Source organism: Phragmites australis, chromosome 8 (genome assembly GCF_958298935.1).
Source record: "Phragmites australis chromosome 8, lpPhrAust1.1, whole genome shotgun sequence".
NCBI lineage: Eukaryota > Viridiplantae > Streptophyta > Magnoliopsida > Poales > Poaceae > Phragmites > Phragmites australis.
This window is the reverse complement of record NC_084928.1, coordinates 36897092-36915211: the sequence shown is the minus strand read 5'-3', so window position 1 is coordinate 36915211 and position 18120 is coordinate 36897092. Positions and strand designations below refer to the sequence as shown.

At 47.3% G+C, this 18120-nt stretch overlaps 1 long non-coding RNA gene across 1 annotated transcript; it reads left to right on the top strand.

The window, feature by feature from the left end:
• The first annotated feature begins 5341 nt into the window (after positions 1-5341).
• On the top strand, positions 5342-5845 carry LOC133926037 (uncharacterized). The gene is made up of 2 exons (XR_009911052.1): positions 5342-5522; positions 5650-5845. It is a non-coding gene; the product is annotated as an uncharacterized LOC133926037 (long non-coding RNA).
• The last annotated feature ends 12275 nt before the right edge of the window (positions 5846-18120 follow it).

Genomic DNA, 18120 nt, shown 5'->3' with positions numbered 1-18120 from the left:
AAATTTGCTGTCCCTGCAGCAAATGTGCAAACAGGAAAAGACAAACGAAGAAGGTCATGGGGGAACATCTTTGGAAGAATGGATTTACGGCGGACTATACCCGGTGGGTCTACCATGGTGAAGCCGATCGTATGAGAGAGGAGGTGGTGAGACCACGCGTCGAGGATTATGATGCTGATGCCGGGGTAGCAAACATGTTAAATGACTATCACGAGGCACAGTTCGCTGAAGGACGTACGGAGGAGGAGCCAGAGGCAACCGCAAAGGCGTTCTACGACATGTTTGCCGCGGCACAGAAACCCCTTCACGGCCAGACAAAGGTTTCTCAACTGGATGCCATTGGACGCATAATGGCTTTAAAGTCCTAGTATAGCCTGAGTCGAGACGCCTTCGATGGTATGTTGACAGTTATTGGCAGCCTGCTTCCGGAGGGTCACCTTCTGCCAAAGAGCATGCACGAGTCACAGAAACTCCTTCGTGCACTTAAGATGCCGTATGAGCAGATACATGCTTGCCCGAAGGGGTGCGTCCTATTTAGGAAAGAATACGTGGAAGCAAAGTACTGTCCAAAGTGTAAATCATCTAGGTTCCTGGAGGTAGATTCTGGTGATGGCCAGAAGAGGCAGCTTGACATTCCCGTGACAATCCTACGGCACCTTCCGTTCATACCGAGGATCCAACGGCTATGCATGACCGAGGAATCCACGAAACAGATGACATGGCACAAAAATGGCGAACGATACAATCCTGACAGGATGGTACATGCATCCGATGGTGAAGCATGGACCCACTTTGATTGCATTCATCATGAGAAAGCTAAAGAGGCTCGTAATGTACGTGTTGCGCTGGCAACAGATGGGTTCAATCCTTATGGAATGATGGCTGCCTCATACACATGTTGGCCCGTGTTCGTTATCCCCCTCAATCTCCCCCCTGGCATATGCTTTCAACGACAGAACATATTCTTGTCGTTGATAATTCCTGGACACCCGGGGAATAATATGGGTGTGTTCATGGAGCCTGTGATTGATGAATTGGTCCGTGCTTGGGAGGAAGGGGTATGGACATACGACCGAGCTACAAAGAAAAACTTCAAAATGCATGTTTGGTACCACTACTCCCTGCATGACTTCCTGGCGTATGGGATATTCTGCGCCTGGTGTGTTCACGGGAAGTTCCCATGCCCAGTATGCAAGGAAGGTCTGAGGTTCATTTGGTTGCAGAAGGGTGGCAAGTATTCATCGTTCGACAAACATCGGCAATTCCTCCCTCTTGACCATGCATTCAGACGAGACATCAAGAACTTTACGAAAGGTGTCGTAGTGACAGACCCTGCACCACCGATAATGACTGGTGCCACGGTTCGTGAACAGATAGATGGTCTCGAGGTCAATCCAGAAGGTGGTTTTGTGGGATATGGTGAGCAACATATGTGGACTCATAAGTCGGGCTTGACTCGGCTCCCCTATTTTGATGACCTTCTCCTTCCACACAACATTGATGTAATGCACACTGAAAAGAATGTTGCCGAGGCACTTTGGGCAACAATCATGGACATTCCTGACAAGTCAAAGGACAACGTTAAGGCTAGAGTGGATCTGGCAACGATATGCGATAGACCAAACCAACATATGAAGCCTCCTAGTCGCGGCAAGACATGGAGAAGGCCTAAGGCCGATTTTGTCTTGAGCAAGCCCCAAAGGAGGGAAGTACTAGAATGGATCTAGATGTTAATGTTCCCTGATGGGTATGCAGCTAATCTGAGGAGGGGAGTGAACTTATCTACTATGCGAGTCTTAGGGATGAAGAGTCATGACTACCACATATGGATTGAGCGGCTTCTTCCGGCGATGGTTCGAGGCTATGTCCCTGAGCATGTCTGGCTAGTGCTGGCAGAGTTGAGCTATTTCTTTCACCAGCTTTGTGCCAAGGAGTTATCTCGGACCGTGATTGCTGACTTGGAAAGAATGGCACCTGTGTTGCTCTGTAAGTTGGAGAAGATCTTTCCACCCGGCTTCTTCAATCCGATGCAGCATTTGATTTTGCACCTCCCGTACGAGGCACGAATGGGGGGGCCCGTGCAGGGCCGTTGGTGCTATCCAATCGAGAGATGTCTAAAGGTTCTTCGAAAGAAATGTAGAAATAAATGCAAAATCGAGGCTTCCATTGCAGAGGCATACATTCTGGAGGAGGTGGCGAACTTCACAACAACATACTATGGTGACAACCTCCCTAGCGTGCATAATCCACCCCCTCGTTACAATGCTGGCGAAAATGAATCGAACCTCAGCCTTTTCCGAGGCCAACTCGGAAGCGCAAGTGCATTGACCCCCAAGACCTTGAATCATGAAGAGTGGCGCCATATCATGCTATACGTGTTGACCAACCTTGACGAAGTGGCACCGTACATGCAGTAAGTTCTCAACGAACTTGTTAAATACGCCGTCACTATTCTGCATCCAACCCCCTTGTTTCTCGTTGGTACAGGGAATTTCTTCATGAATTCTGGCGTCAATCAAGGGATCCTACCCCGCAGCAGGTAGATACCCTTCTTAGACAGGGTGCGGGAAATGGAATGCCCGATTTCATTTCTTGGTTCAAACGGAAGGTACCGTCCAATTTAGCTTGTACGTAGTTTGACATTCCAAGTTACTCGTACGTGCGAATAATATAACGATGTATCCTGCTTGAGCTTGCAGGGCCAGAGGGATGCGTCTATGTGTGCCGAGTTGAGACAGGTTGCCGATGGCTTTGCCTATAGGGTCAGGTCATTTTCTGGTTATGACGTGAATGGATATCGCTTTCGCACAACAAGCTACGAGCAGAGTCGGCCCAATCGAAGAACCACAAGTTCTGGAGTTTTTACGCCCGGCATTGATGAGGTCGAGTATTATGGAAGAATTGAAGAAATATACGAACTCAAGTTTCATGGTTCCAAACCTTTTAATCCCGTCATATTTAAATGCCATTGGTTTGATCCTGAAGTAACGAGACGGACATATTGTAATCTTGGGCTAGTCGAAATTCGACAGGATTCCGTCTTACCAGGAGACGATGTCTATATTGTGGCCCAACAGGCCACGCAAGTTTATTATCTCCCATATGCGTGTCAAACCATAAGGCATCTTAAGGGTTGGGATATTGTGCACAGGGTATCGCCACACGGTAAAGTGCCTGTCCCAAACGATGAAGATTACAACTTAGACCCAAACACATATGACGGAGAGTTCTTTCAAGAAGAGGGACTAGAAGGGAGGTTTGAGATAGACTTAACCGAAGCGATCGGAATGGAAGTAGACAATGAAACGGTTATTGAAGAGGACGTTGGAGATGAGGTGCAAAATGTGAAGGACTTACAAATGCTTGAGCGATTACATTTAGACAATGACAATGGCAACATTGCTCATTCGGATAGTGTTGATTATTTCGACATGATTGATAGTGATGATGAGACTTATGATCCAGCTAATCCCGATCATGAAGATTATTTCTAATACATGTAATACTATGTTATTTTGTAATTACGTTTTGTTTATTTTGCATCTCTTTCTAAGTACTTCTTGTTTATCTGTGCTTATTGGTTTACTCTTTTTAATTGCAGGTGATTGAACAAAGATGGTGGGCGGTGGGATGAGGAAGCTAACGTCCTTGTACCGAAGGACAAGGAGGAGCAGCCGCAGGAGGGAGTCGTCGCCTGCCGCCCCGTCGCGTGAGGAGGAGGAGGAGGAGCAGGTGCCCCAGGAGGACGCCGAGGAGGCGCAGGAGGACGCGCAGGAGGAGGCGCAGGAGGACGCGCTGGAGGAGGCGACAGCAGGGGGTTCCGCTTCCTCTAGTTTGTCCAGCGTCTACTGCGAGGTCCCGCGAGCCTCCCTCAGCGACCGATACCTCGTGAGAGACGCCCGCTGATTCGACCCGAGGGGGAAAAGTAAGTAACTTTAGATGTTATCACTACTTTATATGATATGTTGAATATCAAAATAGAAATTGGACGATTGTTAATCACTTGGGCAGGAACTGGACGATTGTGGCGAGTGGAGGTGCTCACACACGCCAAGTCAATGGCATCCTCGGTCTTCTGTGCAAGGAGCACTTCCCTGGCCTGGTTGAGTACGCCGGAGTGACGGAGCCGGCCTACTCGTTTGACCACTACGCCGCCGCCCCCGATGCTGCAGATCGGGCCCACAGGGTATTCAACAACAAGGCGGAGTGGGTGAAGCAAGAGCTGTGGGTAAGTCTTCCTCGCACTACATTGCTCAATACATCGTATTTATTGGACATTCTTGAAATAATGAATGGATACATCGTGTTTGTATGCAGGATTTCTTTAGATGCCAGGACGGACATGAGGCCAGGGCGGATGCGGTGGCTACCAAATGCTGCAAAAAAACTCGTCGTGGACATGCATTACGAGGCGCGCATCCAGGCCGTCGTAACTTACCACGGGACCGTCGTTGGAACGAAGGTCACCAAAAGGGACGCAAGAACCATGACGCTGACCCGGGACCAGTACCTGCAGGTAAATACAGAACATTAATACTGATTCCTTTTGAGATTAAGTAGGCTTAATTTCATCTTCTGATATGTCATGTACTTGATGGCCTGTAGATGATTCCTTATTGGTGCGCCGCGCATCCCCAGTGCTGGGAACAGATGGTGGACAAGTGGTGCTCACGCGAGTGGGAGGAGACGCACAACTTGTGCCGGGAGCGGCGTTTGATGATGCCAGGTGTAGCACACCATCAAGGCAGCCGCAACCTCAGCGGATACGCACAAACATGGGTACGCGAATTCATTTATTTATTCTAACGCTCAATTCTGCATGATTTCTAATCATCTTGCTGTTTTTCTCGCAGTCGGCGTCACATGGTGGCCAGCCTTGCTCCATCTTCAAGGCATTTGCTATGGCCCACAAGGGCAAGGCGACGTCCGACGTCGACTACAACCCGGAGGACGGGCCCGAGGCGTACAGCAATGCGATCGTCCACAACTGCCTTAGTGAGTACACATCGATGGCAAGGGAGGTCCATGGGCCAGAGTACGATCCGAGCACCGAGGACCTTGATGGAGAAGTCGTCATGAGGGTGGGAGGAGGCAAGAAGCATGGGCGATACTGGATTGGCGACGGCGCAATCGACTCGGCCGCTACTCCCAGTCTCTCCCAGATTCGAGCAAGCAGCACGAGCACGAGCCCGGCCATACGACCTCGGAAGGACACTTCACACCACCGGGTGGAGGCACTCGAGGTTATTCCTGGTTTATTCGTCGTTCATTGGTTTTTTCATACCTTTCCTTTGCATTATTGTAACATTAGGGTGAATATATTGTAGGCCCAACTGGAACAAGAGAGGAGGATACGGGAGCAAATGCAGGCGACGATGGAGAGGGTGGAGGCCGAGCGGGAGGCTGAGCAGCGGAGGATGGTGGAGATTCTTCAGTACATGCAAAGTATTGGCGCCGCTACGGGTGTAGCTCCGCCACCTTCGCTATTCGCTCCACCTCCACCTCCTCACTATTCTACTCCTGTGAGTATAAATGTTTTAGTTTGTATGTTCATGCTTACGGTCAAACCTAGTGGAGTATGAAAGTTTTATTCATGTATGGTATATATTTATCTTGTCTCACACATGCAATCTCTTCTCCTTTGTGCAGAATCAATCGGCGGCATCGAACGATCCTCATGCTTCAGCGAATCCTTCACCAAATCAGTTTCATTGACCATCTTGGTGATGATACTTGTGGTTGTTAATGGTACTTCTATTTGCAATTATGGTTGTAGATGATGGAGCACTTGGATTACTTGTGAACTTATTTGTGATATATTGTGAGACATGTGATGTTTGTGATATATATGTGTTGTTGGTGATATATATGTGCTGTTGATGATATATATGTGATGTTGGTGATGTTTGTTATATATATATCTGTTTGTTTGGATGCGATGTCAAAAACAAATAAAAAAGGCTGTTTTCAGTCACTTTGCCGAGTGCAATGGCCATGACACTCGGCAAAGTGACAACATGCTTTGCCGAGAGCCACGGTCCAGGCACTCGGCAAAGATGGCATGTTTACCGAGTGTCCTCCAGGTGGCACTCGGCACAGATGCCACCTTTGCCGAGTGTTTGATTCACTGGCGCTCGGCAAAGCGGAGGCCTTTGCCGAGTGTCAGCTTAGCACTCGGCAAAGCTTTTGCCGAGTGCCCGATAAAGTGCACTTGGCAAAGAGGTCTTTGCCGACAATTTTTTTACCGAGCGCCCTTTGCCGAGTGTAGCACTCGGCAAAGCCTTTGCCGAGTGTATATCGTCCTTTGCCGAGTGCCTGAGGCACTCGGCAAAGAAGCTGTCTCCGGTAGTGTTGGTTAGTTCTCCAAGAAGCAGAGGAAAACAGAAGACAAGATCTTCGCAAAGTTTCTCACGGTGCTAACGGTCAGTCGAGCATGGTTTCATTGAACCGGCCCGGGCTCAAGGCTTGGCACCCTCTTAATGAAATCTCAGGGGACATCCTCTCCCTTGGTGCTCATTTTTTTTAAGATCTTCCCTTTTCACCAGTTGTATGTGTTGCTACACCTATAAACTGATGTTTTGCTACATGTGTGTTCTTTTTCTTTCTGAATTCTTCAGTGCTTGGTTAATTCCTTTGCCCAACAGCTTGATGATTAAGTTGGTGTGGTGAAAATGTATTGCAGGTGTCAGGATCAAGAATTTTGAGATAACACACTTGTATTTGATTGGGTGTTTGTAAAACTGTCGTCTTCTTTACATGATGCTATAGCATAAGATGTCGGTCAGGCATCGTCGAAGTTGTGTCCGAAAAGTTGGAAGAACTAAACTGGAACGAGGGTATTATTTTCAAACCATGCTCGTGATATTTTTTTTAACAGAGATTACCTCAGTTTTTATTGAAAACTAATAACCAGGTTTTAAGCCACAACCAAAAGGAGAAAAAAAAAGACAGCTGCTAGGGTTACCGGAACCAGATAGCACAACACCGTTTAGGGACAGAACGATAGCAGAAGACTATCCTATTACATAAAGGGCGAAAGGCATCCAATCAGATGCCGCAAACGTTAGAAACTAGACCAGCAGTAGGGGTGAAGCCCCGTAGCCACTCTCGGACCTGAGAAGAAGCGTTGTCCATCTTAAGTCTGTCGTCTTCTTGGATAAGGATGCTCTATTTCTGCAAGAACGACACAACAAGGATCAACACTTCAGTAGGCTTATTGGGGAACCTCTTCTCAGTCGTCATGGTGTTCTTTGTCCTCCACAAGGCCCAAGCTATACCGGCAAAGAGAAAAAGCCCTAGATTTTGAGAGATGTTGAAAATCTTCGGAAGTCAGCTTGCTCATAAGTTCGTTACCAAAGTAGGGAACTCGTTTCAATCAAAGGTATCTCTTAAAGCACTCCAAGAAAATTGTGAAAGATATATGTTTCGCGGATTCAAAACTCGCGTTCGAGTGTGTATCGTATAACTCTAAATATATCATTACGAACGTGCCCGTATATACAATGTATAAAAAAGAACTGTAGAGCAATATAGTAGAAACACTAAACTTTATTAATTGATTACTAAACTCATAAAGTACAAGCTTCATCGATTATAACACTTTGCTCTATACACATACAACACTTTTCTCTATACACATATGCACACGCTATCTGACTAGCTGACGATATGATGACTGTGTCATCCTGGTTCCTGTGGTCTCGTGAAACCTCCAGTTAATCACGCCCATCTCTCGGGCTAACTCCAATTAAGCTACGCTGATAGTCATCATATTGCGATCGTCTCCGACTCTACAAGGCTGTAGTCACACTCAACAAAGACCAAGCAAAATTATTGCGTCAAAAATCAAAACAGCAGTAGAGAAAACATGATTAACAGTCTAGCCTGGACTTTATAGACTATTTATGTATCCTGGATCATCATTGGCTAAACAACCTCAGAATAGTGTATGATCAAGGTGAGCTAGGAGCATAACACGACACACAACTACAACTGGCATTGTCGCTAGGACACGACCAAGAGCCTGGCACCGTGCCTAGCTCACTAACTCCTTCAGATCTTGGACTTAACCTCATTGGCCATCCAAGGTAACAAGCCACACAGCCAGGGTGATCACATATGAACCACAAAGGCAACCTACCTCAAAAGCATCAGCCACAAAGGTAGGGTAATAGTAGCAGAGCCACAAAGACTATAAGCGAGCCATATCAACCAACAAGAGAGCCACACAGGCACTGGAGCCATGAAGGCGAATACCACATAGTCATTAAGGCAATCACCCATAACATCAAGCCATCGAGGCAACATGCAACAATAGATAGATGACTTGCCAATAGGAATTACAGTAGTAGCATCAGTGTTAACCTGTAAGTCATAGCCAAACAAGTAATAGGGGATCTCATAAAATCAACAGAGCCACAAAGGCAAAGGTGATGACCCAAGAATAGCCACAGAGTCATCGCAACATTAGGGGATGATATTAGGACAGTCAAATGGAGCCAACAATAGGAACATGGCAATAAAATCATGCCATCAGGAGAGCCTTCCATCAAGAAACCAATTACTAAAGGGGCAACACCACTGACAAGCTCATTAGGATAGCTTCAGCTGCCCTCCAATATGCTCATACCATGCAACGGAAGGTTAGCAACTAGCCATGATATACAGCTAGCCGGTGACATGAATCATTTCAATAGATTACCATTTATATATCACATACAATTGCCATAACTAACAGACAGTAGAATCAGCAGATGGGTGCACCTTGAGGAGGAAGCCCACACAACTACCTCGGCCGGCAACATGAACATCAGAATGCCAACAATGAGTTAACAGGCAATAGAGGGTCACCTCGCATCCAGCTCAAGCTATCACTAGGAAGAGTGATAGAGAGGGGGGGGCAAATCTTAAGCTGCCTCATCCCTTAATTAGCCACAAGAGGGCAGTAATGACACAGCAGCCACATCTCAATCAGTTGTAGGGAGAGAGACAACAACCACGGCAAACCGTCGACAAGCGAAGACACGTGGCTCGACGGCGCATGCAGAAGCACAGCCCAACGCCAGCGCGACCAAAGCACACCATATCTACGACAATCAAAATGTGGCTAGCCGGAGCACACCAACCTGTAGCACGACGTATAAACCAGCGAAGCCCATATCAACGACACGACACTATGGCCGGTAGAGCTCAACTATACCTCACACAACCACGGCACAAATGATGACTAGAGCACATTTCAACAGCCACGGCAATGAGGCCGGCCAGAACACAATCTGTAGTAGATCAGAAGGAGGGGAAACACACACATCACTGAAGCACGACACAGAGGCCAAGTGACCAGCAGATGCGGTGAGGCATAGGGAGACGGCGCGGCTCAAGGCCGACGCCATGTGACAGGGCTCCACCCTCAGATCGATTCGATATATTCCTCCATGGCGACAGGGGCAGGGGCTCTGCTCTTCCCTCTCTTTGCGCCCTCTCCATAGATTGATCCCAAGTCCTCTATATATGCGGCGGCTAGGGTGGTTCTGATTTGGGGGGAACAGATAGAGACGGGGATGAATCAGTTAGGGAAAAGGATACGATGGTGGCGGCGGTCCACCAACCAGAGGAGAGGGGAAAGGGGGCACGTGTGGGCGAGTGACTCGGGCCCAGGAAGTAGGCAACAGCACGGTTGGGCGGAGCAGCGCGAGCCGAGCGGAGGAGCTAGCGACGCGGGCCAAGAAGAGGGCGGCGCGGTGGCTTTACCAGGGGAGAGAGCAAGGTGGCACGGATGAAGCAAGCAGCATGGCTTGGCGCATGGGAGAAGTGGCGGCGTGAGCGCGTGAGAGAAGAAGCACAGGACCCCGGCTTGGGTCTGCTTAGGTGAAAGTGCCTAGAGGGGGGTGAATAGGCTTTTCTGAAAATTAAAACTAAAAACAGCGGATTAAAACTGTCGGATATTCCGGTGAAGGCCGGATACTCTGGTATGGTCCGGAGTCTCCGGCCTAAAGGGGATTTTCAGAATAAATGTGAACTAAAAACAACAGCTAGAGTCTAAGGATTACACTAGGTCTACTAGATGTCACTAAGCTAGAATAACACTTAATACTAGCAAGATTGTCACTAAAGCAATTTAAATGACAAGTTACCAAATTCACACGATGAAGTAAATTGCGCAAATAAGAACACGTGAATTTATCCCGGATTCGGCCACCTCACAAAGAAGTGCCTACGTCTCCGTTGAGGAGCTCACAAAGAGCCGGGTCTTTTCCAACCCTATCCTCTTCTAGCGACCACCAAGATCAAGCTAGAAATTCTTACTCAATATGAAGATGTTTACAAACTTCCCGAGGCACACCATAAGTTTTGGGTGCTCTTCGGGCGACTCCTTTCCTTCTAGAAGCCCAAAGCTTCAAGAGAGATGACTGCAGTAGATGCTCGATGAAGAACTCAATGCTCAAGTGGCTTGAACCCTCTCCAAACACAAACTCTCAAATTTTTGCAAACTTTGCTCTAAAGATGGTTGGATGGGCTTTGAATGCTCTTAAAGTGCTCAAGAGGTCTCAAGTTTACCAGCCACAGCAAGCTCTAAATCCTATGGAGAGAGGGGGCATTTATAGCACTCTCTCACAGACTAGCCGTTACTGTTTTTGTCAGAGCTTACCGGAGTATCCGGTGAACACCGGAGTCTTCGGTCCTAAATCCAAAAAGGCGTCAGAACGGTCACTGAACGTGTCAGAACTAGCCGTTACAGTTCTGTTTAATTACCGGAGTCTCCGGTGAACACCGGAGTCTCCGGTCCTGACAGTCTTTCCAAAAAGATTAAGTCCGGAGACTAGCCGGACCCTCCGGCATCTCCAGGTACCGGAGTATCCGGTGAACACCGAAGACTGCGGTCTTTCTTTTCTTTTATCAAAAAGATTAAATGCTAACCGAAAGTCTCTGCCGGAGTCTACCTCGGAGACTCCGGCTGAACACTAAACATTTTACCGGAGTATCCTGTGAACACCGGAGACTCCGGTCCAATTTTTTAATTAAAAAACAAATACTTAACCGAGACTCTCTGGCGGAGTCTCCCTTGGAGACTCCGGTCTGATAACCCCTAAATTACCGGAGTATCCGGTGTACACCGGAGACTCCGGCCTTTTTTCCAAAAAGAATAAACCGTAACCGAGACTCTCTGCCGGAGGCTACCTCGGAGACTCCGGCCGAACACTGAGTACCGGAGTATCCGGTGAACACCGGAGACTCCGGACTCAGTGAAGATTTTCAGAAAGAATTTTGTGTCCGTGAGTGAATGTGTCTCTCAACTGGGTGGTTCTAAAGGATCTCTTGAGCATTGAGACACTAACCAAGCAATCAAATCCATCCTTCTAAAAAAGGCGTCTATCCTAGACTCAATTTCAAAAATAAAAGAATGTAAACCCTATCTAGTACCCTTCGTTGATTTTTCATTTGTTTCGGCGGGCGTCAAACATCATTTATCTTCACAACTAATGCTTAAACCTGTTCAACACTCGAAAAGTATGTTAGTTCTTTAATCGTTTTATCATCAATAAGTCAAAACCCACTTAGGGGGCCTAGATGCACTTTCAGAGAGGGCGCCTTGGCCCGGACTGGCCTAGGAGAGGAAAAGGAGTTGGCTAAGCCGGCTCGGGCCAGAAGAGGAGAAAAGGGCTGGGCCATCAAAAGGAATGAGGCCGGCCAAACTCCCCCTCTTCCCCCCCCCCCCCTTTTTATGAATGTATGTTGTGCAAATATATGACAAAATGACTTCGTACAAATACCCACCACTAGGTTGGGCTCACACGAGAGAAAAGAGCGAGGGCTCAACTTGGTACTCATAAACTTGAAGGAATAAAACTGCTGCCGAGTATCACTCTAGAGCTTTTTGTTGCATCCACATTGCTGAACGAACCAACGATGAATAACCATTGACTTGTGGTGGAAAGACATACCACTCCTCAAAGGAAACATATCAACTCTACTATGATCTTAGGAGGTGAATGCATAATATCATTAAAAAAGTTTTGACTCCACTGTGACTTTGGGAGGTGCCAGCTAATGAGAATGTGGTATAGATGTCTTGATCAACCTCATTGCGATCCAAAAAGAGGGTGCCAACCAATGAGGACATTACAACAAATATTCAATTTACGTGTACTGCAACCGTAGAAGGGTGACAGCTAGGGTAGTCATAGAAGAACAATTTGACTTCGCTGCGATCTTGGGAGGTGCCAGCCAGTGTAGCGATAAGACAAATTGCTGGATTGACTCCACTGTAATCTTGGCAGGTGCCAACCAGTGAAGATGTAGACTGTGGAATGATTAACTCCACTGCAATATTAGGAGGTGCTAGTCAGTGAAGTCTCATATGCAAAATTTTGTCAACTCTATTGCGATCATATATCAGCCATGGTGCCAGCCAATAGGGTTGAAGGGTTTCACAGCTCCACGTGAACCGCACTGGCATGCTTCACTGCTCCCGATAATCCTCAGTTGTGATGAAATTCAGCACCACTTCCATGGCGATTCTTGACTTCATTGCGATCTTGGAAGGTGCCAGCCAGTGTTCACTACGACATTGGGAGGTGTCAGCCAGTGAAGGTGTAGCATGAACAAAAGACTACACTACGACCTTGGGAGGTGCCAGCCAGTGAATGTGTCAAATGTACGAGGGACTCCACTACGACCCTAGGAGGTGCCAGCTAGTGAAGGTACAAAATGATTAAAGACTCCACTACGACCTTAGGAGGTGCCAACCAGTGAAGGTAGAGAATGTATGAGGGACTTCACTGTGATCTTGGGAGGTGCCAGCCAGTGAAGGTGTGTGTAGCATGAACAAAAGACTCCACTACGACCTTAGGAGGCATCAACCAGTGAATGTGTCGAAGAGGAAGGGTTGACTTCACTGCGACCTTGGGAGGCGCCAGCCATTGAAGGTATAGAATGATGAAAGACTCCACTGTGACCTTGAGAGGTGCCAGCCACTGAAGGTATAAAATGATTAACTTCATTGCGACTTTGGGAGGTGCCAACCAGTGAAGGTAAGAAACTTCGCAAACATGTAAACACAAAGCTGGCGTGCTTGTCTGCTTCATCGAAGGTAGATAGAACGTGCTGCAATAGCTATGAGAACATGGTCAAATGATAATAAGATGGAAATGCATACTAACAACCCTGTTTGATGCATTTGATGTTGAAATATAGGCTTTCCTTATGTCACCGAGCTATGTGGTGACTCTAAGATACTGCCACAAGAGACTCCTTCCTCCGAAGACAACGAGGAGCTGCAACATTTGTACTTAATTATATGGCATTTAGTGTACATGTGTGAAGAACACATGTTTGAAAGTACTTCTAAAAATGGTAGGGGTTCCCTAAAACTGCCTTCTCAGCTAGAGCACACTAACAATCTTGTACTCCCTGTAGGCTGTATTTGTGAGTGGCACGGATCAAAGATGGGTAGGAAGCAAGTTGTGTCATTGTTGCCTCCATTTTCTGTGAGGGTGGTGGATGATGGTCACTCTCCAGCATTCACAATCTTCATACCACCTCTTGACTATGGCTTTTCTTGCACATTTATTGGTTCTTCTCCCTTAACGTTGGGAGGGCTTTGATTTGGTGACATCTTTGCTTGGGTGTTTTGAACTTTGATTGACCTTCATTGGATCTTTGAATTTTCTTGAACTTGGGATTGCGAAAGCCTTTAAGATTCCACAATCCACGCTGTCGGTGAATCAGGAATCAGGGGTCCCCGAATCCCGAGGCCAGGCCAGCAATCCGCCACGTGGCACCTTCCCACGGGGTCACCTCCGCGAGGTACGAGAAGACTAAGTCCCAGGAGAGGGCGCTCGGGGCCAAAAATAGTGGTCCCCGAGTACCCGAGTTCCCTGATGATCTGCGAAGACTAAGTGACCGGGAAGAGAGTGCTCGGGGAGGTGAACAGTGACCCCCGAGCACCCAAGTCCCCCGACGATCAGGAGAGCCGAGTATCGGGAAGGGTGTGCCCGGGGCTGCGAATAGTGGCCCCCCGGGCACCCGAGTACCCCAAGGACCCAAGGAAGGTAGTTCCGGGAGAGAGTGCTCGGGGCTACGAACAGCGGCCCCCGAGCATTCGGTTCCCCGAGGATCCGAACAGTCAATTCCAGGAGAGAGTGCTCGGGGCCGTGAATAGTGGCCCTTGAGCACTCGGTTCCCCGAGGACCAAGAGAGGGCATTCCTGGGAGAGAGTGCTCAGGGAGGTGAACAGTGACCCCCGAGCACTCGGTTCCCCGACGGCCCAAGGAGTCCTTCGTTGGTGGCCCCCATAGAGGTCCAGCGATGAGGTGTTAGCCTGTGAAAGGCCCGATGCCGCATTTAAGAGCGCGCGTGGCCTGTCACCTCCAACTGCTCCTGCCACGCTCAGTGTCAGTCCCTACCACATTCTGGCAGAAGGGCGTGGAGACATTTAATGCGTGGGTCCCATCCCGCGTCATCTGGCTCGCCTCGGGATAGCTTCGAAGGCCCGAAGCGCCCCACCTGCCGCCCTGCTGTGGCAGGCGTACAAGACCGCACGGGCACGCCGGGCCGCTCTGCGGCTTCCCGGTGGGCCCTCTTCACGGCGCCTGTTGCCAGCGCCATTATGGCGATCGAAGACCGGGCGGGGGGCGCATTTTCAACCCCCCGTCACTTCGCGCAGAGGCCATGATGACTCTCTTTCCATTTATGGCGCCTTGGAGCTCGTGCCCTCTCTTTCGGGGCACGCTATCACCGGCGAGTATTTAAGGCAGCAGGCAGGCACGGACAAAGACAAGCGAAGATCGAAGAGGAATGCTCGAACTCTCAGGCACCTGCTCAGAGACCGAAGAACATCTCTCCAGTGCATTTACCACGTTCTGCATTAGATCATTCCACCCCACCTGCCATTGCATTCATATCCATTTATTTCTCTGGCAAACATATTCAGAATCATCCCCCCGGCCGAATCTCAAAAAGGGGTCCTTCAGGATCCCTGCGATAGGTGTTAACCCTCCGACACACGCTCTATGGTACTAAACCTCACGGGTAACTTTTGTGTGACAAGGCCCTTGTTTCTATCACTCTAGGGTGGTAAGAAGGTGCACACATACCCACAACTTATATCGGGAAGGTAGCCCTCTCTTGCTCTTTTCCTATAGTTGCCCCGTGTGAACTTATGCTGCGGTGTCGGTGATCAACCAGCCAGAGGAGAGGGGAAAGGGGGTGCGTGCGGCCGAGCGGCTCGGTCCCAAGAGGTAGGCGGTGGCACAGTTGGGTGGAGCGGCGCAGGGAGTAGCTGGCGGCATGAGCTGAGCGGAGGATCTGGCGGCGTAGGTCTAGCTGAGGGTGTCACGACGGCTTTGCCAGGGAAGAGAGCGGGGTGATGCAGACAACACGAGTGACATGGCTCATGGCTTGGGAGAGACGGTAGCATGAGCATGTGGGAGAAGAAGCACATGACCCCGACTTGGGGCTACTCAGGCGAAGAGGATAAGGAGAGGGCACCTTGGGCCGGGCCAGCCTGGGAGAGGAAAAGGAGGTGATTGGGTTGGCTGGGGCCAGAAGAGGAGAAAAGGGCTGGGCCGACAAAAGGAATGAGGCCGGCCAAACTTCCCCCTCTTTTTTTTTATGAATGTGTGCTATATAAATATATGACAAAATTACATCGTACAATATGATTGACATCTTTAGGCCTATCACAGAAACAACCGTTCATGCACCCTTTCCAACCCCTCTTCTTTAGGGAGGAGGCCACTATGAGTTTGTTATGTAACATCTATGGTATAAAGACCTTTATCCTAAGGGGTAGTTTGTTTATCCAAATTTTCTTAGCCCCAATGTTGGATACACCCTCAAAGGTAACAAACCTATATAAGGATTTAGCAATAAATCTCCTTGATTTGTCCAGAGCCCAAGTCACTTCGTCTTCGTTGTCATTTACCTGAACATTATACAATCTGTGCATCAACTCCTCCCACTGGAGCAGATCATTTGTAGTCAGACTTCTATTAAACTAAACCTCCCACGCATTATCTACCTAGCAATCAGAGACTAAAGAGTCTGGATCAGCACACAGGGCGAAAAAGGGCAGGAAATTAGATTTTCAAAGGAGTCTCTCCCAACCACACATTCCTCCAGGAGAAGACTTTGTTACCTTTATTCACTTTATAGACAGCTTTCCATTGAAATAAATGTTTAACTTTATGTAAGCCCTGCCAAAACTGAGACGTGCCTCTCTGTCTGGAAGTGAAGAAGTTATCATCTGGCATGTATTTAGCTTTGAGTAGTTTAAACCAGATATCCTCTGAGTCAGAGCAAATCTTCCAAATCCATTTGACAAGCAAGCACTCATTCATAACCGTTGTGTTTAAAATACCAAGATCACCATAGTCTTTAGGCCTGCATATAGCTTACCATTTAGCCAAATTGTATTCGTTCACATCTTCAGCTCCCATCCAAAAGAATCTTGATTTGATAGTGTCTATTTTCTTGTGTACCCCTCTAGCGAGGAGGTTAAAGTCCATGATATACATGGGTAAGCTAGTTAAATAAGAATTTGTCAGAGTCAATTTGCCCTCATAGGTTAGGTTTTTATCCTAACATAGGTTTAACCTTTTGATCAGTTTTGTTAAAATATGAGAGGATGTAGTAATGTCTAAGTGATGATTAGAGACAGAGATACTCATGTATTTCAAAGGGAGTTGTCCCAGTTTGTAATCCAGCATCTTATAGCATCTAGGCCCCTAGGTAACTAATAAGTGTTTTGATGATTAATGATAACTGTATCATTGTGACTAATTAATTTTTTTTGAAGGGTATCAAAAAATTTAGTTCACAATGATGATTGTGTATTCTTGGTCCCTAAGTTGATTATATGGACGATCAAAGGAGATGTGTATCAAGATTAATGATCTTCTAGTTCTAAGTGTCATAAGGGAGATGAAGGACACTTAGAGTAGTATATATTTTTTCTTAGTCTTTTGATTGTACTATAAAGAGACGCTAAGAGTAATAACTTAATCTAGTTAAGTTTAGACTTGGTTTGATGCACACTTGTGAAATTCTAGTAGTAGGTAATTCATAGAAGCCTATGGTTGAAATGTTGTGAAGTTAGAGCTCTAAGAAAAAATTGAATTGGAGTGATATCCTTTATGGATGCTCCAATAAGAACTAGTAGGGAGTGCCAACTCCTCGATACCTCAGGTAGAAATCGGTGTTCGCTTATCTATCTCCTTACTTTCCCATATTTACATTTGAGCATTTAATTACTTACAAGCTTTATGTTTTGCATTTACTTTATGTTCTAGCTTTCTTGTTTTCTAGCTTCCGTCTAATTTGAACGTGTAATCGTATTTCAATTTATCTAGATCAAAGTTGCTACTTGTTTAAGAATTTGGTAGGAGTAATTTTTTAATAGGCCAATTCATTCCTTCTCTTAGGTTATTTGATCCTTTCACATGTTGACCACCTTTTCCTGTTCATTCTGCTCCGTTTCGAAGGCAAATGACCCACTTTTATAGAAATTAATTTTAAGACCTGACAGTCATTCAAAGTAATATAGTATGATATTAAGATTAAGAATGAAACTGTTTGAGATATCAATCATCAGAATTGTATCATCAGCTATTGAACATGGGTGATTCATGCTTGTGATATTTTCATTATTGAGTAAACCCACAAGGAGAGTAAGAGTTGTTATAAGACAAAGGGACCAAGCATAGCGCAAAGTGAGAGAACTCACTTAGTTGAGCGCCGATGCGCCGTGGAGAAATTCGTTTCTGGATGCATAAGTTGCCGTAGCTGCGATCCATAAGGGGATATTTTGCGGCGAGGGGAAACAAGAGAAATTTGTTTATGGAGGGAATGAGAGATGCTAACCGGGGCTAGAGATAGGCCAAGGCGAGATACCTCGGAAGGGTTGGCAAATCGGGCACCGACCACCCTACTCGGCAAATGGAGCATCGACCACCCTGTGTCTCTAGGCTCTCGAGGTGCCTCTGGTACTTGGGAGGAGATGGATGCACGCAGGTTACGATTGTAAATTTGTAATGCAGTGGCGAGATACGGCCCATGCCATGGACCATAACGACCACCATGGCCAGTGAAATTGAATACCGACTACCCATGGTCCTTGCA